General features: G+C 52.4%; 1 protein-coding gene across 7 annotated transcripts in view; it reads right to left on the reverse strand.

Moving 5' to 3' along the window:
* SLC39A14 (solute carrier family 39 member 14) overlaps window positions 1-21,403 on the reverse strand; it is an 84,846-nt gene that overhangs the window by 56,961 nt on the left and 6,482 nt on the right. For 2 of the 7 annotated variants that reach the window (XM_078613610.1, XM_078613613.1), the window contains exon 2: window positions 7,851-7,938. The gene's annotated coding sequence lies outside the window, so the exon portion shown is untranslated. Of the gene's footprint in view, window positions 1-1,344; window positions 1,454-5,468; window positions 5,570-7,850; window positions 7,939-21,403 lie in introns of those variants that run through there. The other 5 variants (XM_078613616.1, XM_078613614.1, XM_078613612.1 and 2 more) reach the window with 5 other exon arrangements.

A 21,403-nucleotide genomic window follows, 5' to 3' on the forward strand; every position in this document is an offset into this window, starting at 1 on the left:
GCAGACATCTTGTGTCCGGAGATCAAAAGCAAATTTGAAAAAGTCAGCTTATCACGCAGGACTGTGACTCGCCGTGTGGAACTGATTTATAAAAAAAACTAGCATAAGTACCCGGCGTTGCCCGGGTGAAAAATATATTTCTTAATAACCTTACATATATACACACCCTCACCACTCACCCTCACCATTCACCCTCACCACTCTCCCTCACCACTCATCCTCACCACTCTCCCTCACCACTCATCCTCACCAATCACACCCTCACCAATCACCACTCACCACTCACCCTCAACACTCACCCTCACCACTCACCCTCACCACTCAACCTCCCCTCACCACTCACTAATTACCACTCACAATCGCCACTCACAACCGCCCTCACCATTATATTTTTGCCCCAGTCAACGCCGGATATTTCCCATTCGTAGCAGTTTATATCAACTCTATAAGCAACTTATATTAAACAGGAAGCGCGATTCTAAAGTAATTTACAACCTTCGATTAGTCCTTTGTGCGATTCAAAGAATCGATTCCTGGCATGTTGGGGGTTTACATTTTGAATGATAGAGTTTCATTTTCATTGTTCTTTTTTTTTGTAATTTTTTCAGGAGTTTTTAATTACATTTTTGCCCCGGTCAACGCCGGATATTTCCCGTTCGTAGCACTTTAACCAACTTATAGTAAACGGGAATCGTCCGAATCTAAAGGAATCTACAACCTTCGATTCCTTTGCGCGATTCAGAGAATCGATTCTTGGCGCGTCGGGTTTAAAAGTAATTACACAGTTGTTTTTTCATTGGTATGTAATGTTTGAAAGTTTTCATAAGATTTTAAATGTATTTTCCCCCCGGGCAACGCTGGGTATATCGAGTTTATACCACAAAGTCGTCGCTTGACACGGGTGGGGTGTCGAGGCCTAGTACCGTGCAGAGCCTCCGGCCTCGCCTAGATTGCCCATCCGGCTGAGGCTGGGTACCGGGGCCGTTACCCCCCACCGCGCTACAATAATACTGTGTAATCGCTATAATTTTATTATCTACCGACCCTATAATAGTAATTGCACACATTGTGGTGGGGGGGGGGAGTGAAGAGGACGTGAAACTTTGATGAATTTACCTCAGAGTCGCGTGGTGGGTGTCGAGGCCTAGTACCGTGCAGAGCCTCCGGCCTCGCCTAAATTGCCCACCCGGCTGAGGCTGGGTACGGGTGCCGTTCCCCCCCCCCCCGCGCTACAATAATAGTGTGTAATCGCTATAATTTTATTATCTACCGACCCTATAATAGTAATTGCACACATTGGGGTGGGAGGGGAGTGAAGAGGACGTGAAACTTTGATGAATTTACCTCAGAGTCGCGTGTTAATGCGTGCGCATATTTTTAACGGGATTTAAAAATGGCGTCCACCCAGGAGCGAATGTGTCGCTACCCGTTGCCAGGGGCAACCGCCGTCCAATGAAACTGCGTATGGTCCGGCGACACACAGACACACACACAGACAGACAGACAGATTTGCGATTTTATATATATAGATATAGCCAGTCAATTAAACAAAGTCTGTTTCCTTTGAATTATATTCACTAGCACTGGATGAAAGTACGGACGTAAAATACACTGCTCAGCTCCTCATTTTTATCCGAGGCATTGACAGTTTTGCGATAACAGAGGAGGTTTTGACCATAGAGTCCCTGAAAGGAACAACGCGGGGAGAGGACTTGTATAACCAGGTATCTGCTGTCATCGAAAGAATGACGCTACCTCGGAGTAAACTTGTCAATGTCACAACGAATGGATCGACAAATTTAACTGGAAAAAATGTTGGGCTGCTGAAAATAATCCAGGATAAAGTGAAAGAGGAAAACCCTGTCCAGGATCTTATTTTCCTTCACTGCATCATCCAACAGGAATCCCTGTGTAAGTCTGTATTGCAGCTTAATCGTGTCGTGAATCCAGTCGTAAAACTTGTGAACTTTATACGAGCAAGGGGACTTCAGCACCGTCAGTTTATTACCTTCCTCGAGGAAACTGATGCGGATCATCAGGACTTGCTGTCCCACAATCGTGTCCGCTAGTTAAGTTTGGGGAAAATGTTACAACGAGTGTGGGAGCTGAAAGATATCATCGCATTTTTGGAGTTGATGGGGAAATCTGACGAATTCCCTGAGCTAAGCGACAAGAACTGGCTTAGTGACTTTGCGTTTGCTGTGGACATATTTTCACACATGAATGAGCTGAATGTGAAACTGCAGGGGAAAGATCAGTTTGTTCACGACATGTACAAACATGTGAAAGCCTTCAAATCCAGCTCACTTTGTTCTCCGGACAAATTGTGAACATATCTTTTGTTCATTTTGCCACTTGCCATGCAGGAAGAGGCACCGCGAAACGCAAAAAATACAGCAAATCACTTGAGGACCTGCACGGAGAATTCTGCAGTAGGTTCTCTGATTTCGAAAACATTGAACAGTCACTTCAGCTGGTGTCCTGTCCCCTGTCACAAGACCCTGAAACAGCACCACAGGAGCTGCAGTTGGAACTGATAGATCTTCAGCCTGACTCTGTCTTAGAGGAGAAGTTCAACTCTGTTAAACTGAATGAATTTTATGCTTCACTTAACAGAGCCACGTTTCCAAACCTCCGGAGGACTGCACAGAAGATACCGACTTTGTTTGGCTTGACTTATGTGTGTGAGCAGACATTCAGCGTCATGAACGCCAACAAAGCCCGTCACAGATCAAAGTTAACGGATCAGCACCTCAGATCTATCCTGAGAATTTCCACAACCAAAATAACTCCAGACTTGGATGCACTGGCAAAAATGGGAGATCAACAACACTGTTCCCACTGAAACTGAAAGTGATGATGTGTTGCTGCAGCGAGGTTGGAGCCAAATCTCCGCAACACAGCCTGCGTGGCTGCTCTAACCTGTTAATGTAAATAATAAAGAAGTTCAAGTGAGGTAATTGGTTTGGCGCAGGGCTCAGATGTTTTCATGATGTTTGATCAGTCACGTTACAACATGTTTTTGTATTGTTCATGTTCGTGCAATTTGTTAAATTGCCTTGCAAATAAATGCTTTGCTACCTGTTAAAGGCCAAATCCTTTCATGTAATGATTTTTACATGTCATTTATATTAGTTCACACAAACACTCCATCCACCTGTTCCTGGCCCGGCCCCTCTGTCAAATTTTAGAACCCATTGTGGCCCGCGAGTTAAAAAGTTTGCCCACCCCTGCTCTGGACCGTTTTAAACATGCAGCGTATCATCAAAAGTCACGGTGGCGAGATGTTAACTACCTCGCCTGGTATACAGGAGGTCGTGGGTTCGATCCCAACCCTGACGCTTGTATATTTGGAGTCCACGTGTTCTCCCCGTGGTGTGGATTTTTCTACGGGTCCTCCGGTTTTCCCCTCCACACTTAGAATCATGTGTGTAGGAGTATTTGCCTGCTATACAATTTCACATGATACGACTTCGTTGAGCTATCACATGTAATAGCCAGGTCGCTTCTGAAAAAGAGCTACATAGCTCCTCGGTGGCCTTAACCTGATAAAATTAAATTAGTTAAAAGTAAAAAAAACATCTCTTTGAACCGCTCCCTCAAATGACCCGCAGTGGCATTTCACGTCTACATACAGAGCATGCCTGCTCGGCTGCTGAAGCCCCGCAGCCTGGCCCAACAGTGACACGGGGAGAATAAACTTTTAAGATGCCTTTCACAACCCCGCGGATTCGACAACAAGAATGTGGAGCGGCGCTGCTGACGAGGCACAAAGTGCAGAGACAAGACGGGGGAGAGAGCCTGGCCGGGCATCCAGCAGTGGACAGAGCCCAGCTGATGATGAAATACTTCAAAGTGATCGCTTGCTCAAATGAGCCACATTGAAACATTGTTCATAATTACCTGCTTACAGCACTGCAGTGACAGTGGTGGAAATTCCGTATTCCCATGGCCGGGGTTGCCGACCATCCGGACGACATCCACTCGACTAGGCCTGTCGTCCCCAGAGTGCTCCACATTTCTTTGGGATATACCCCGTGAGGAATGAAGGGCCGAGTCAATTCTCAAATCAGGATTTGATCTCGCAACCTCCTATTGCGAGCCACTCGCTCCACCGCAGAGCGGATTGAGAATAGGAAACGTGAACCAGCAGTGGAGAGAGCACGGCTATGAGAGATAGAGGATTCGTCGTGGCCTCGGTTGCGTGGACTCGGCCGCACGGTGACCGTTACCTCCCCCATAGAGAGAGATAGGGGTGGGGGAGAGAGATAGGGGGGGGAGAGAGATAGGGGGGGGGAGAGAGATAGTGGGGGGGGGGAGATAGTGGGAGGAGAGAGATAGTGGGGAGAGATAGTGGGGGGAGAGAGATAGTGGGGAGAGATAGTGGGGGGAGAGATAGTGGGGGGAGAGATAGTGGGGGGAGAGATAGTGGGGAGAGAGATAGTGGGGGGGGGGAGAAATAGTGGGGGGGGAGAGAGAGAAAGTGGGGGGGGCGGAGAGAGACAGTGGGGAGAGAGATAGTGGGGAGAGAGAGATAGTGGGGGGGAGAGATAGTGGGGGGGAGAGAGAGAAAGTGGGGGGGAGAGAAAGAAAGTGGGGAGAGAGAGATAGTGGGGAGAGAGAGATAGTGGGGGGAGAGAAAGAAAGTGGGGAGAGAAAGAAAGTGGGGAGAGAGAGATAGTGGGGGGAGAGAAATAGTGGGGGGGGAGAGAAATAGTGGGGGGGAGAGAAATAGTGGGGGTAGAGAGATAGTGGGGGGAGAGAGATAGTGGGGGGAGAGAGATAGTGGGGGAAGGGGGAGAGAGATAGTGGGGGGAGAGAGATAGTGGGGGGAGAGAGATAGTGGGGAGGGGAGAGAGATAGTGGGGGGGTGAGAGATAGTGGGGGGAGAGAAATAGTGGGGAGAGATAGTAGGGGGAGAGCATGTCCTTCCCCCGCACCTCCGATTAGCTCCGGTTGGCTACGTACGGTGCGAAATAAGTTCAACATACGTACACATACATGGGGAGAGTGCGACGAGAGAGAGCAAGGAGAGCGGAGATGGAGAGCATGGAGAGAAGCGTGGGGTTGGCAAGGAGAAATAAGCAGCGAGAGAGCGCAGAGGGAAAAGCGAGGGGTGGGAAGCGATGCGAATCAGTGGCAAGCAGCAGGGAGAGGACGGCGAGAAGAGCGAGCAGGAAGAGGGCAGAGACAGCGGAGAAAGGAGATGGAGAGCAGGGAGAGTGCGTGGACGGAGCAGTGAGAGAGGATGGAGACGAGGGGGCGAGAGAGCAGAAAAGGTCGCTCTCACGCCGGCCGGGTCGCGGTGCAGGCGGCGATAGACGGGGGGGCAGCGGGGCCCCCGACCGCTCCTCTGTGCCTCTCGCTCACTCACCTCCCAAACACCTTTCACTCACAACTCGCCACCCACTCACCACCCACTCACCACTCACCTCCCACTCACCACTCACCTCCCACTCACCACTCACCTCTCACCTGCGCCTCCTCTCCTTCTCAGCGCGCCGCACGCAGCTCACTGGAGCAGCGCGCGCGGCCGGTTGACGTCATGGGCAGTGACGTCAGCCGCGCCGCGAACCCAGCGGGGGCGGACTTAACCTCGCCACGTGTCCACCACTCACCACGTGCACTCACCCCGCACGTCTCCACTCACCACGTGCACTCACCCCGCACGTGTCCACTCACCACGTGCACTCACCCCGCACGTGTCCACTCACCCCGCACGTATCCACTCACCACGTGTCCACTCACCACGTGTACTCACTCCTCACGTGTTCTCACCATGTTGGTGTGAGATTCGGCGAGTGGTGGACAGCGAGTGCTGCTTGTGTTGAGGTGGCACAGCGCACTGTTGGCATCTCGGCGTATGTCCGATGACACAACAAGGCGGCAGCAGCAGCAGCAGATGTGTCCATATCAACAGCGTGAGTTCACTGCTCAAATTAACATTGCAAAATTGTTGCGAGTGTTCTATTTACAGGCCTAAGGCAGTGGTGGAAATTACACATTTATAAGGCGGGGGCGAGTTTATCTAGACAGGATCCACGGTTGACTTCGTCACAAAGTGGTACCCATTTTATGGATATTGATTGATGATGGGCCAAATCACCCCCCACCCCAGCCAGGATGTTAACTCGCAACCTTCAGCTTGCGAGCCGCTCTCACTAGTCACTACCACTCTCGTGCAGTGTTTAACATTCGAAATGAGAAATTCACATCCTTTACTCAGCTTTAGTCTAATATTTATTCAACGATTGCTGTATTTAGTCCACATGTGTTACATGTTAAACGTTTGACTATTCTGTGTATTTAAAATGACCTGGCGTAACCCCCCGCCCCCCAGGTCGCCTTGAGATAAAGAGGTAATGATTGTTCCGTGCTATTCGACGGGTCGGCTCCATCTCCCGGTGAGGAACAGGCAGAGCGCCATCATCCCGAGCAGGGCCGGATTCAGGCACGAGGCTTTAGGGGCTGCAAGCCCAGGGGCCTCCGCCAGCTGGAGGGGGCCTCCAGAGATGAAGTAAAAAGTTATTTCATTTGTGAATGCTGAATTCTATTTGTTGTTAGCCTTGTAAAATACAATTACATTTTTCTTTAACTTTTTTTATTTTTGAAAATATTACTGGGGGCTCACAGTACCCGGAGCCCAGGGGCCTACAATACTTCCGGTTGAGTTGAAGGCGTTGGGGGGGCCCACAGTGGGATGTTCCCCGGGCCCCTTCCCCTATGGACGGCCCTCGGGGCAGGAGACTGAGCGATCGCAGTCCTGCTGCAGTGGTGGTCGGCACGCTGCGCTACGACCTCGACCAGCCCGAGTTCGATTCCCGGGCGTGGCCAAGACCTTGACGATGAGGGAAGTGTTTGCAGCACAATTGGTCGCAAGTTCGATATTCAGTTGCTACAGCATTCGCAATTGCACAACCTTGACTTATAAAACCAACTGTTACGTGAAGCTGGCCAGTTGTGAATTGTTACACAACCGTCACTTTGGCTGTCAATCCTTTAATAATTTTTTTTTTTTCACAAATGGAAAGTGAATATCACCTGAACATCGAACTCGCAACCAACTCCACTTGCCGGCCGGCCGTGTTCGTGGATTCTGCGCCTTCTGCTGGATTCGCACGGCCTCCGAGACCACCTCCTCCCCTCTCTTCCTCCCCCTGTCGCCTGCCCTTTGCCCGTGTGTCGCCTGCCCCACGGCGAACGACTGCCAGTATGGATTTTCCCAGTCCGGAATTCATAGTCCAAAGTTACAAGTTCACGTCCTGGTCACGGTCAGCTCACGGTATATCTCAACCCTCCACTGGGATTAATATAAATAAGCGTGAGAACTCAGCAGGTGCGTGCGTCCTGTGTCCTGCCATAGGAATGTGGAATTTGCATAATCAGGTCAGGGGGCAACAGGGTGGTGCACGCCTGTAATCCAACCCTGGCTCGCCAGAAGGCAGGACAGCGAGTTGACTAATCGTCATCTGTACGGGGATAGAGTGTTGCCTCCTTGCGCGCGTGATGATGGGGGGGGGGGGGTCTATGGGTGATCTTCATTCCTTTCACATGCGTAAACACTCATCATTAATAAGTTGCCGAAAACACCTTCAAAAACAAAAACCCAATGTGGCAGGGTCCACCTACAAAAAATCCTACGACTCAACGTATCTCTCCTGGATGAATCGGTAACTGCAGTACTAACTGCGCGTTGTGGACACTACGTAGGCCATCCCGTTGTTGTTGACCATTTGGCCTCGGCAACTCTCGCTGTGCAACGTGGATACAGCCGAAGTGCTGACACATCACCAAAGTCACACGCACCTTTGCATACACACCAGCACTCACCACTCGGCAGGCACACTCACCTCTAACGAATGATTCCTGTTAATATGGGTCCCAGTAGGAGATGTAGTGGTCAAGGCGATGGTGTGGGAGGAGGGAGGCCAGGAGAGGCTGAAAATGTAGGAACAAAGATAATGAGACAATAACTTTCTAAATAATGATAATGGTAAGGGTTACGTGGGGAAAGGACTGGGCTGGGAAGCAGTGCATTGTGAATATCACCAGCCATCTCTAGCCCAATATAGGCCAGACCACGGGGAAGCGAGGTAGGCCCAGCCTCTACAGCCGCCAAGATGTATGTAGAACTTCTATCGCACCGTACATAGCCAACCGTGCTAATGGGAGGTGCGGGAAGAAGGAGCCCTTCGTTGTATGATGTGGTCCGAGGGTTGCCACCTGTGCTGGTTTCTCCAAGATCGTATTTTTGTTTAGGTAGCTGCTGCCCAGGGAAATCTGGGACGTGAAAAGTCGCAGCTTTGGTCAATGGCACAATAATTACAGACCGCTCAACAAATTTACATGTGGAACTCCTCTCTGCCACTACTCTTGAGAGGTTTCGCTTTCCATGGTCTGTCCCGAGGTCTTTGTTCAGAGTTTGAAAAACGTGTGGCCCACAGATAACGGCAGATGACCTGGAGGGGAATTGCACTCTTCTCTCTTCTCCCCCACGAACCCCTCAATAAGCTAACACATCTATTCGATGTGCATAAACATACAAAGATCCCCCCGTATAGCCTGAACAGACTGTGAGCGAACACCTATGAAGGCCGGAACGGTACACAAGGGGGGGGGGGGGGTGGCCAGCACCATGCCCGACCGCCTTTGTCTCCCTAGTGGCAATGTTTACACACCGCACCAGGTACTCATTTGTGGCTGAGTCGACCTAGGGGAGGCCCAGGACCGGTTCAGATAATCGTCACTGGTGTTGGCCGTGAGCGGGAATCAAACCCATATCGCCGGGTTCATAGCGCAGCACGCTAACCGCTACACTATCGCTCCCCACATACACGCGCACACACACATGCAACTGGGCCATATTGACAGCAGCATTACATAAAAACTCGACCCAAGGTTCAGCACGCTGTAAACTCGCCCATTGTGTCATCTCTGTCATCTCTCCATCACGGTGGCGCGGTTCTTGACCGCTGATTGCCGTGTGAACTTCCGCACGAAACTTCTCTACCAACGCGATTTTATGGTGCCGCGGTTATAGGTCGGTTAAACACACTTCGCCATTGCGTTAACTTTGACTCGAGAGGCCAATTTCAAAATGAAAACAATAAACACTGGAAAATCTCGAGTTTTTTTTTTTATAAATTGCTGGAGCGGTTACCATGTGTAATAAAGGACTCAATCACTGGGTCTGTCTCCGTTGTCCTTTATTTGGGTTCTTACACTTGTCCCACACGGCCCTCGCTCAGAGCCTCTCCGCTTGGCAACTCCACAGCTGCCTTCACTCCCGTAGCCTCCTCGCTCCTGCAGCTCCGCTGCAGATCCCCTGTGCAGTCCTCCGGCTGCCCTCACTGCAGCTCCACCGCTGCTCCTCGTTCCCCCGTGCTCGGTCACCGCTGGCCGACGGTGCCGAGTCTTACTCTGCGTGTGGCGATCTCGCCACTCTCCAACCTCCGCCCTGCGTGGCCTCACTCTAACTCTATCTCCCACACACTCTCGTCTCTTCCGGTATCTCTCCCTTAAGACCTCACCCCTCTCTCACACGTGACCTAACTCCTCCCCCCCATGACGTCATATCCGCGAAGCCGTTTACGCCCGCATTACACCACCCTCCCCCGTAGAGAAAATCCAGCCGACCTCGGCTGAACAATAACGAGACAAGTAATGCGAGCGAACACAACCATCACACATTCAAGGACAACGAAGCATACAATAAATATAACAACAACAAAACAACAGTAAAATTCAACGAAATGTAAGGGACTTTGAGCGCGTTCGGGTCGCCGGTCCGTCCCGGACGGGCGGCGGCCCTCCTGCAGACCAGGAACGTGACGGGGTTTTAGGAGCGACAGGATGAAGTCCTCCTGTCGCTATTGGAGGCTCGTCAACGTCCCGTGTCCCTGAAGGCCCAGCGTCGGGGGTGCGTCGCGATCGTGTCTGCGACGGGGTCGGAAGGGCGGCGGGGCTCGGAGTCCCCGCAGCCGTGGTAGGCACACCCCGAGCAGAGTCTCCTGTCTCCAGCAATGTCACGGCCGGCTTGTCTGTAAAAGGCACGACAGGCGCTCTTGCAAGGTCAACAGGCACAGGCAAGGATGAGTCGGCAGCCACAGACCCCGGCAAGGCAACATCAGGAGATGACGCATCGTTTCGAGGGGCCACATATGGTTTCAAGCGCGACGTGTGAACGAACCAACGCCGAGATCCAAACCGAACACGCGCGGACTGTGGGTTGGGAACCTCGATGAGGCGAACCGGCCCTTGCCATGGTTTGTGTAATTTAGGAGAGGTACCTGGCCGCACCTGCGGGCAATGGAGCCAGGCCATGTCCCCAACCTTCCAGGGGCACTCCCCCTTTGAGCGTCGAGCACACCGCTCGTTCCGGGCCTGGGCTTTGGCAGTAGCCATGCGGGCCCCTTCCCGCGCCTCAGTAACCCGGCGAACGGTATCCTGAATGTAATCAGGAAGAGGCTTAGCAGGTCCCCTCACTCCAGTTCCCAACTGCACATCCATTGGCGGCACGTTCTCGCGACCGTACATAAGGAAAAACGGCGAATATCCTGTAGCCGCATGCGGCGTCATTCGGTATGCCGAAAGTACCCCAGAGATATGCAAATTCCAATCCGATTGTTTTTCACTCACGGTGTGACACAACATGGCGGACAAAGTCCGATTTAGCCGTTCGACCATACCATCCGTTTGTGGGTGGTAGGGAGATGTCCGTATCTTTTTAGTTCCAAGAGCCGCACACACCTCCCCCAACAATTTAGAAGAAAAATTCCGGCCTTGGTCTGTGAGGAGCCTCTCCGGCGCCCCCTTGTCCATCACGTACCCGAATAGAAAGGCGTCTGTGATAGACGCCGCTGACTGGTCCGGCAAAGGCCAGGCCATCGGCCAGCGGGAGAGGTACTCCACCCCAACTAGCAAGTATTTACTACCCTTAGCGGATGGCGGGAAGGGTCCCAAAATGTCCAACGCCACCAATTCGTTAACTCTAGACACCTGAATAGGCTGTATGGGCGGCACATATGGTTGTTTAGGTGGTTTTCGCCGGGCACAATCGGGACACGCGCGAACGTGACTGACGACATCCGTTGTCATGCCGTGCCAAAAATAGTCTCGCTGCAGCGTCAATAGGGTCTTCTGCACCCCCAGATGTAAAAGCGTGTCCCCATCAATTCGTACCGCAAGGATGCCGGTACAACCAGACGCCAGCGTTCCTGTAACCCTTCCCTCCACATCAGCAGACCATCGCGGAGAGCGGTTTCCGGCATACCCCCCGTACCCAGTCCCCCACTCTTCTTCGCAGTCTGATTCCGTAACGTGACCAATGAACCATCCAACATTTGTTCCCGAATCCACACAGCCCTTGGAAGATTCAAAATCCCATCAGCCGGTCCCGGCTCCTTTGGAGCTTCAGGCACGTCGACCGCCAACGCAACAGGCTGAGGGGGTTGCTGAATCGGCGCACATCTATGCGTCCCAGACGCGCACGCGCAAGGGGATCGCTGCGGCAACCTAGAAAGCGCGTCCGCATTCGCGTGACGCACCCCCTTCCGATGGTGAATTTGGAAGGAGAATTCTTGCAGCGTGTCCAACCACTGCGCCAACTGGCCGGATGGTTGGTCCATCTTGAGAGCATACTGCAAGGCCGCATGATCCGTGCGTACAATAAACGAACGACCGTAGAGATACGGTCTAAATTGGCGGAGAAAGAAAACAATTGCCAAAAGTTCCCTGCGTGTGACGCAGTAGCGGGTTTCTGCGGGAGACAAAACCCGGCTACCATACGCCACCACGCGCTCCACACCACCTTTTGACTGAGACAACACGGCCCCAATGCCCGTGTCACTCGCGTCCGTATCCAGAATGAAGGGGTGATCGAAATCAGGATAATCCAATGTCGGTGCCGTAGCCAGTCGATCGCGCAGGCCCTGAAACGCCGCCTCTTCTGGCGGTCCCCAAGCAAATTTCCTTCCTTTACCCGTAAGGAGGTGCAAGGGCCTCGCGATCGCCGCGAAATCCGGAACAAACCTCCGATAGTATGAGGCAAACCCCAAAAACCGACGTACATCCCCCACCGTGGCCGGGGTTGGCCAGTCACGGGCGCATGCTGTCTTGTCCGGATCCGTGGCCACCCCGTGCGGCTGAAGATGATATCATCCAAATATATTAGACATGTCTCCCACTGCAACCCCGTTAACACCAACTCCATCAACCTTTGAAATGTGGCAGGGGCAGCATTCTGCATTCCAATTTGTCTTCCATTGGAAGACAAATTGGAATAACCCCTGCGGCGCGTACGGAAAGCAGTCTTCTCCCGCGAGGGCTCGTCAAGGGGAAGCTGCCAAAATCCCGAAGAGAGATCCAGCGTTGAAAAGAACTTCGCCCCCGACAAGGCATCGAGGGAGTCGTCCATACGCGGCAGGGGGTACGCATCTGCCACAGACACTTTATTCAATTTTCGAAAGTCGACACAAAATCGCAATTTGCCATCCTTTTTAACCAAAGCAACAGGCGCGCCCCATGGGCTGTTAGATGGAGATATTATGTCTGCAGCCAACATGTCATCCACTGCCCCTCGAACCTGATCTCGCTCCGCCGGACTCATCCGATGCGAGTTTAGCCGAATAGGGGCAGCGTCCCCTGTGTCAATATGATGGTAAAGCAACGAGGTGCGTCCCAAGTCCAAATCGTCGGAGCTAAACACATCAGAATAACTCAATAATAATTTACGAAGCGCGCAACGTTTTTCACCGGAAAGGGAAGAATTTTCCACACACAATTCGGCGATCCAGCGATTATCTGCGGCACCAGGACCTGAAACACCACCAACCATGACCTGGCTGCCCAGATGATCTTGTGCCGTAAACGCCGTAGTGGCATGTGCCACAACCGTACCAGCCGGCACACACACATTTTCGGTACTTGCATTAAGCACCTGCAGAAACGGCTGCTGGTCTGGCCGGACAATAGTTTGCGCCCCAACGAGCGCCGCTCCGCCCGTTATGGTGGCGGACGGCGACAACAAAGCCCCAATTGCACCCTGACGACCAGGTACAGGCTTCCGATATCGCAAGGGGATAAGCATCTGTGAGCCAGGTGGAATATCAACAGATACCTCGGACAGCGCCTGCACCTGAGCGACCGGAGCAGGCCGCCCCCAGGGCGACGGTAGAAATGTAATTTTTCGCCCACCCGGTAATTCAATGCAGTTTTCATTAATTCTGATTAGAATGGGCATCTTGGCCAGAAAATCAGTTCCCAACAAACAAGCAACTGCAAGGGACCTCGAAATTAACACAATTCCCGAGGCCGACACTCCCCCGATAGATATTTGAGCGTCCACCTGGCCCACAATGCCCATGCTACCCCCGTTCGCGGCGACGCAGGAATCGTAAACCGGACGCACGGCCTCTGGTGGGATGCCCAACAGATGGAAAATTACATCCGATATAATGGTCGCGGACGCCCCGGAATCCACTAAAATACGCACGTCCACCCCTTGTATAGACCCCGGTACAGTGGCCGAACCAGTAGCGGCCGCGACAACCCGCCGTGCCAATTTACGCCACTGCGTTACCGAGCGACATGGCCCAGTCGATGGCCTCCCCCCGTTATTAACAACACCCGGATCGCACGACAACGGTGATGAGTGAGGTGTCAAGCCTTGCCGGGTGTCTGGTGCGCACCGACTTGCCTGTCCTGGAGGATCCTTCCGTGGCACGTCCGCTGTCGAGGCCTCCTGCTGGGGCAGACCCGGGACACGGGCCCAGCAGTCCCTGGCGTAATGGCCTTTACGGCCGCAGCGGAAGCAGTCGATGTCGTTGCGCCGCGCCGCAGGCCCCCCGTCCCGACGCTTCCGTGGCGGCGGCGCAGATCGCGGCCCCGGCCTACTGCGGGCCGACCACTGAGCAGAGGCGGCCGTCAGCTCCTGCGGGCCCCCCCCGTCAGGAACGTACACCGCCTTCTTGGGATCCCAACCCGCGGCACCTCCATCGATGATGGGCCCCCCCGTCCACGCCGTGACTTGCTTCCAACAGCGCAGGTTGAACTGGGCATCAAGACATTTATCGGCCGCCCGGGATGTGAGCTTTTCGTGGCCACACACCGGCATAGGAATCCCCAAATCCCGGGACAGCTCGAGCATCTTACCCAAGATGAGAGGTTCGAGCAGGTCAGGCTCCGTCTCCGGGTATGCAGCCATGGCCAACTCCAATACTGCACCCCTGTATGCCACTGGCGACTCCTCGGGTGCTCGCTGACGTTGAACAAACCGGCGATGAGCATCATCCGGTGGCTCATATGCATCTGCCATCTCGTCGAAAACTCTCAATGTTTTCTTCTTCTCGGCCTTTATAGAACGGAAGAATCTCACCGACTCGTCATCGAGAAGAGTCGGTAAAACCTCCATTGCCTCAGAGTCCGTCCACCTTGCAGAGCGTACCGCCGCCAAAAATCTGCAGGCGAAAGCACTCAAGTCGCCCCCGATTGGAGTGCTTGGCGTCTTCTTGCCGCGTGGCCGATGGCGCCGACAGCGGAGGCAAGGCAGCAACCTGCGGACCTCCATCGGCTCTCCCCAACGCCGTCCTCGGCATGACGAGCTCGCACAATTGCGCGAGCACGATTTTCAGCGTCTCCAGCTGCGCCGCCATCTGCCTCCATCACCAATCCGCGTCCTCTGGTGCAGACGGGTCCACCGACGCGGCGACATCTTGGACTCCCGGACCCGCACTCGTTCCCACACGGATCTCCTCTTCCATCGCAGGCAAGTCCACCGCCTGAGGAAGGTCGTCATCGTTGGATGATGATGCAGATGATGGCGCAGGAATCGCATTTTTTCTGAGCTGTTTTGACATGCCGTTTCACTTCTGACACCAGTGTAATAAAGGACTCGATCACTGGGTCTGTCTCCGTTGTCCTTTATTTGGGCTCTTACACTTGTCCCACACGGCCCTCGCTCAGAGCCTCTCCGCTTGGCAACTCCACAGCTGCCTTCGCTCCCGTAGCCTCCTCGCTCCTGCAGCTCCGCTGCAGATCCCCTGTGCAGTCCTCCGGCTGCCCTCACTGCAGCTCCACCGCTGCTCCTCGTTCCCCCGTGCTCGGTCACCGCTGGCCGACGGTGCCGAGTCTTACTCTGCGTGTGTGGCGATCTCGCCACTCTCCAACCTCCGCCCTGCGTGGCCTCACTCTAACTCTATCTCCCACACTCTCTCGTCTCTTCCGGTATCTCTCCCTTAAGACCTCACCCCTCTCTCACACGTGACCTAACTCCTCCCCCCCATGACGTCATATCCGCGAAGCCGTTTACGCCCGCATTACACATGTATTGGTGTTTAACATGTTTTTTTACATTCACTATGCGTGTATGTTGAACTTATTTCACACCGTACGTAGCCAACCGTGCTAATTGGAGGTGTATGGGAAGGAAAATAAACTAAACACAAAAAGTAGTTGGAAAGAAACTCGTTTTCAATCTAGATTTAAAAGTGCATAGCTCCAGTGGCTTCCTATTATCGGAAGAGCGTTCCAGATCGCCGCAGAAGCGCATCTGAAAGCACGCGAAGCAGTGACCGTTTTGGTTGCTGGTTAACCAAAAGCCGCTGCAGTCGATTGTGATCAATCGACTGATGGATGAAAGCCATTTTAAAATATCACCATTTACATCCCAGTTACAGTATCACGATGCATGGTACAAAGTAGACAAACGACCTTCTGGAATTCTAGATTTGAAGCTTTCGTGACTGCAATGATTCATATTCTTAGGTTTTTTCGGTAAAGTCACGTTGGTAAAAAATTAAAATTAATAAAAGTAAAATAAAAATAAAATAAAAATCACGACGTTTCGGAGGCAACACAAGCTTCCGTCTTCAGGTGGAACCGTCACAGCACGATAGCTGTATCAAGTGAGAGAAATTCCAAGAACACAGTATTTGTATATATACTGGTTGAGGGTGGGAGGAGCCAAGGTAGGCCCTGAAAATTATTTTTGTGAGGTTCGGTGCGGCTGAAACACGCTGTTAGGAATGGGCCTTTGTTGTGTAAACTAGGTGCGGTTGATGTAAAGGTGCGTGTAAAAGGGACTGAGCCTTTTTGTTATGTAGAGATGATGCGGCTTAACTCGCTGCCAAGAAATGAGTCTTTGTTGTGTAGAATGGTTGACTGAGCCTATTATTATGTAGGGGTGGTGCGGCTGAAATCGCTGTCAGGAATGCTCCAAATATTTGTAGTTAAATCTTTTCTGCATAATTAATAACATCTTTCCAATGATTACTAAGCTTGTACCCATCATCACGGTTGAAATTATGTCTGTGTTTGTATATTTGGATGGCCTCGTGTACAAACCTTTGATGGTAGCCAGGAGGCTTTCAGAGCACCTAAGTCTCGGAAAAGACAATTTCATGGGAGCCCACAGCGTTGTAGCAATGATCGGCAACGGCGGAAGAATCAGTTATGCCGTGTTTCAGATCTGACTTGTGCTCGCGGACACGATCAGAGATATGACGTTTCGTTTCTCCAATGTAGCAATCACCACAACTGCAACTCAGTTTGTAGACTCCAGGGTATTGTAAGTCAGGAATGACATCTTTCACAGATGGAATTAGGTCACGGATTTTATGTACTGTACTGAATCGGACTTGAATCTTATGTTTGTTTAGAATCTTGGGAGATCTTTTTGGTCATGCCTGCTATGTATGGTAAAGTGATAGTTTTGATCGGAGTTTCATGTGGCTGTTTCTGTATGGTGGGAGAAACAGCTTGGCGGATGGTGCGGTCAGAGTATCCATTCATCCTGAGGGCCCGATGTACATGTCTTAATTCACTGGCCAGGTGGAGTTGGTCAGAAATGCCATGAGCTCTGTGGTATAGCGTTTTGATGAGAGAAATCTTTTGAGATGGGTGGTGGTGGGAATCGGGTTTCAAGTAGGAATCTGTGTGGGTGGCTTTCCTGTAGACAGAATGTCCCAAGGATCCGTCAGGTCTCCTCTCAAACAGAATATCTAAGAATGGTAGTTTACCATCTTTCTCCACTTCCATGGTGAATCTGATGGATGGGTGTCTGGAATTGATGTGGTCCAAGAAGTGGTTCAATGCTGGGAGGCCATGTGGCCAAATGACGAAGGTGTCATCCACATACCTCTTCCACAGGGAAGGACGCAGGGTGGATGTCTGGATGGCGTCTGATTCAAACTTTTCCATAAACATGTTGGCTATCACTGGTGACAAGGGGGAGCCCATAGGGGTACCCTCATTCTGTTTGTAGAAGGTGCCATTCCAGGTAAAATAAGTGTTGGTGAGGCAATGCCTAACCAGCGCAGGTACATCCGAATTCAATCCATGTTGGACCAAGTCCTAAGGTGCTCTGCAAGCCTCCTGGCTACCATCAAAGGTTTGTACACGAGGCCATCCAAATATACAAACACAGACATAATTTCAACCGTGATGATGGGTACAAACTTAGTAATCATTGGAAAGATGTTATTAATCATGCAAAAAAGATTTAACTACACATATTTGGATTATTCCTGACAGCGATTTCAGCCGCACCACCCCTACATAATAGGCTCAAGTCAACCATTCTACACAACAAAGACTCATTTCTCGGCAGCGAGTTAAGCCGCACCACCTCTACATAATAATAGGCTCAGTCAACCATTCTACACAACAAAGACTCATTTCCTGACAGCGAGTTAAGCCGCACCACCTCTACATAATAATAGGCTCAGTCAACCATTCTACACAACAAAGACTCATTTCCTGACAGAGAGTTAAGCCGCACCACCTCTACATAATAATAGGCTCAGTCAACCATTCTACACAACAAAGACTCATTTCCTGGCAGCGATTTCAGCCGCATCATCTCTACATAACAAAAAGGCTCAGTCCCTTTTACACGCACCTTTACATCATCCGCACCTAGTTTACACAACAAAGGCCCATTCCTAACAGCGTGTTTTAGCTGCACCGAACCTCACAAAAATAATATTCAGGGCCTACCTTGGCTCCTCCCACCCTCAACCAGTATATATACAAATACTGTGTTCTTGGAATTTATCTCACTTGATACAGCTATCGTGCTGTGACGGTTCCACCTGAAGACGGAAGCTTGTGTTGCCTCCGAAACGTCGTGATTATTTATTTTTATTTTACTTTTATTAATTTTTTACCTACGTGACCTTCTGGAACTCTAGAACTCCTTCTGGAACTCCTCGAAATCGTGTAACATCCAGAAACATGAACTCCCCAATACTTTGCAATGGAGATAAGGATTTGTGCAGAATGGGTGCAAACGTGTTGTGGTTCCAACATCGATAGGGAGAAAGAATCTGAACGTATTACATGTGTAATGTAGTAACTCGGCGGGAGACGACTTCACGGGTAACACACTCTTTATTTTACCAAACTTGTTCACAGGTGACTAACACCTACTTTGTATCGCGGGTGACAACCACCCACTTAGTATCTCGGGTGACAAACACCCACTTAGTATCTCGGGTGACAAACACCCACTTAGCTACCCTGGCGACTAACGCCCACTGAGCTACTCGGGTGACCAACACCCACTTAGCTACTCGGCGACTAACGCCCCTGAGCTACTCGGGACACTCCCTGCCCGGGGTATCCGTCTTGACTGTGGGTCCCCAGCCCGACCCACGTGGGCGTCGGACCCCGGGTCCCACAGTCTCGCCTCCGAGCCACACAGGGCCCCGGTCCCTACAAGGACGGCGGGACTAGGGGTCTCGGGGCACTAGGTCTTCAGCTCCGTCTTCTGGTCTTCAACTGGGTAACTCTCCCCGAGTGCTCTCGCGCGTCCCCCTTTATACCCCACCTGCGGACGTCGCTGCGAGCACCCATCCTATTCGACCAATCACTGGGCGCTGGCTACGATCCTGTTTTCCCACATCTCAGCGTGCCTCAGCCCCCACGCCGCGCCGCCCCGTCATCTGTCACTCCCGGCGCGCGCGTCCACACCACGCCCACAACGCGTGCCCAACCCCGCACCTCGCGCCGCCCCGTGATCCATCACTGTCACAGTCGGCGCACGTCAACACCACCACTACATCACCCCCTACCACATAGCTCGCAGCCGACCCGGCTGCTATAAAAATATACAAACCCCCCTGTGTGCCCCGTAACACAACACAACAACAAGAACAACAACTAACGTAACAACCCAACACAACGCGAACACTACCATCCGCAACCATCAACCAATGCCACCGCGACAACAGAACAATATATACAATCCGGCGAGTGACAATAGCAATGTGTATGCAGCAAGAAAAATAAATGGAAATTTTTTTTTTTTTTTTCTCTCTCGACTCGTGCAGCGTCCCATTCTTTCCGAGCGTCCCTACAACGGGACATTACCCCGGCAGAGGGGAACACCGGGCGAGCTCGGTGTCGAAAAAAAACGTCTTCATGAAAATTGTTGTGCCCTAGCCCGAGTCCGCCTTGCCGGTCCGTCGTACGGCACCAGACGCGGTTGAACGTCCGGTGGTGCCGGCGGTTCAGGAAGACATCGGCCAGGCATCGAGGACCCGTGCGTGCCGCGGGGTTCAGGCTCCCGACGGTCAGCAGCCGTCAAGCCCGAGGCACCTGGGGGTGGGTCAGGTGGAGACACGTGAGGATCAGCCTGCGACACCTCCCTCCCCGAGTCGACGGTCACATCACACGCCCGGTCGTTACGGCACAGAACGGGGTCACACGGTGCCGCATAGGGCTTCAGTCGGGAGGGGTGCACGTACCAACGGCGTTTTTCCCATTTAATCTGTATACTCTGGGGTCGTGCAACCCGCACAATTTCCACCGGTCCCCTCCAAGGTCTCAACAACTTGGGGGACGTAGCCAACGGTGCATGTGGACAATGCAGCCAGGCCTTATCGCCTGGTTTCCAATCATGCGTATGCACCCTCCGCCCATGCAATCTCTCGTTCGCAATTTGCCGAGACCGCGAATTCAACCTTGCCGCCTCCCGCGCTTCAGTCAATTTGGCGATATTAAATTTGATGTGGTCTGCCAATTTTGATTTTGCATGTGGCTGGGAAATCCCCAGTTGGACGTCCATGGCCGGATCGGCCTCCCGCCCATACATAAGAAAAAATGGGGAAAACCCTGTCGCCGCATGAGGGGCCATTCGATAGGCCGCGAGTACCCCCGGCACCTGTAAGTCCCAATCAACCTGATCGTCGCAGACCTGTTGGCACAACATAGACGTAATCGTCCTGTTCAGACGCTCAACCATCCCGTCAGTCTGCGGGTGGTAGGGGGAAGTACGCACTTTCTTTGTACCCAACAGGTCGCACACCTCGCGCAACAAAACGCTCGAAAAATTCTTTCCTTGATCCGTCAGCAAGCGTTCGGGGGCGCCCTTGTCCAAAACATAGCCCTGGACGAAGGCGTCCGCCACCGCTGCAGCCGACTGGTTGGCGAGTGGCCATGCCATGGGCCATCGGGTGAAGTATTCTACGCCAACCAGCAGGAACTTATTTCCCCTTGGTGTAGCAGGAAAGGGCCCCAAGATGTCCAACGCAACTAATTCGTTTATGCGCGAAACTTGAATGGATTGCAGCGGTGGATTAGCTGCCAATGGTGGCGGTTTTCTTTTGGCGCACCCTACGCATCCCTTAAGAATATTCGCCACGTCGTTACCCATCCCCGGCCAATAATAGTCTCGCTGGATTAGGGCGAGCGTTTTGTGAAAACCCAGATGCATGAGCCGTTCATGAGCTGCCAGAACGACCCTACCCCGCATAGCAACAGGCACAACGAGCACGTGACGCCGGGACATGTTGTCCCACTTCATCAAAAGGCCCTGTCTGCACACCCAGGAACCGACCCGCGCATCCCCTACCTCGGGAGCACCAACTTTTCGACGTAGCGTAAGTAGGGAACCGTCGGACATTTGGAGACGGCCCCACTCAATGAGGGGCAACGACAACAGCGAATCCCTCCCCGTGGGGGCGTCGACTCCCGGCGTGTCAGTGGCGACGAGCGCAACTCCCGGGGTGCCGGCGACCGGGGGTTTGCACCGCGCCGATCCCAACAAACATGTGCAGTCCGTGCACGGTGGCAACCGCGACAAGGCGTCCGCATTTGAGTGTCGCAATCCCTTGCGGTAAATCGTCGTGAATTGGTAGTCCTGAAGGATCTCCCACCATCGGGACAATTGGCCCGATGGCTGTGCCACGCGCATAGCGTATTGTAGAGCCGCATGGTCCGTACGGACCGTAAAATGACGGCCGTAAAGATACGGCCTGAATTGCTGTGTAAAAAACACAATCGCTAACAATTCACGACGAGTTACGCAATAGCGTTGTTCGGCGGGGGAAAGAACTCTACTACCGTAGGCGACCACCCGTTCAACCCCCCCGACCACCTGTGAGAGCACCCCCCCGATACCCGT

Source organism: Lampetra planeri, chromosome 41 (genome assembly GCF_965212315.1).
Source record: "Lampetra planeri chromosome 41, kcLamPlan1.2.h2, whole genome shotgun sequence".
In the NCBI taxonomy this organism is placed as follows: domain Eukaryota; kingdom Metazoa; phylum Chordata; class Hyperoartia; order Petromyzontiformes; family Petromyzontidae; genus Lampetra; species Lampetra planeri.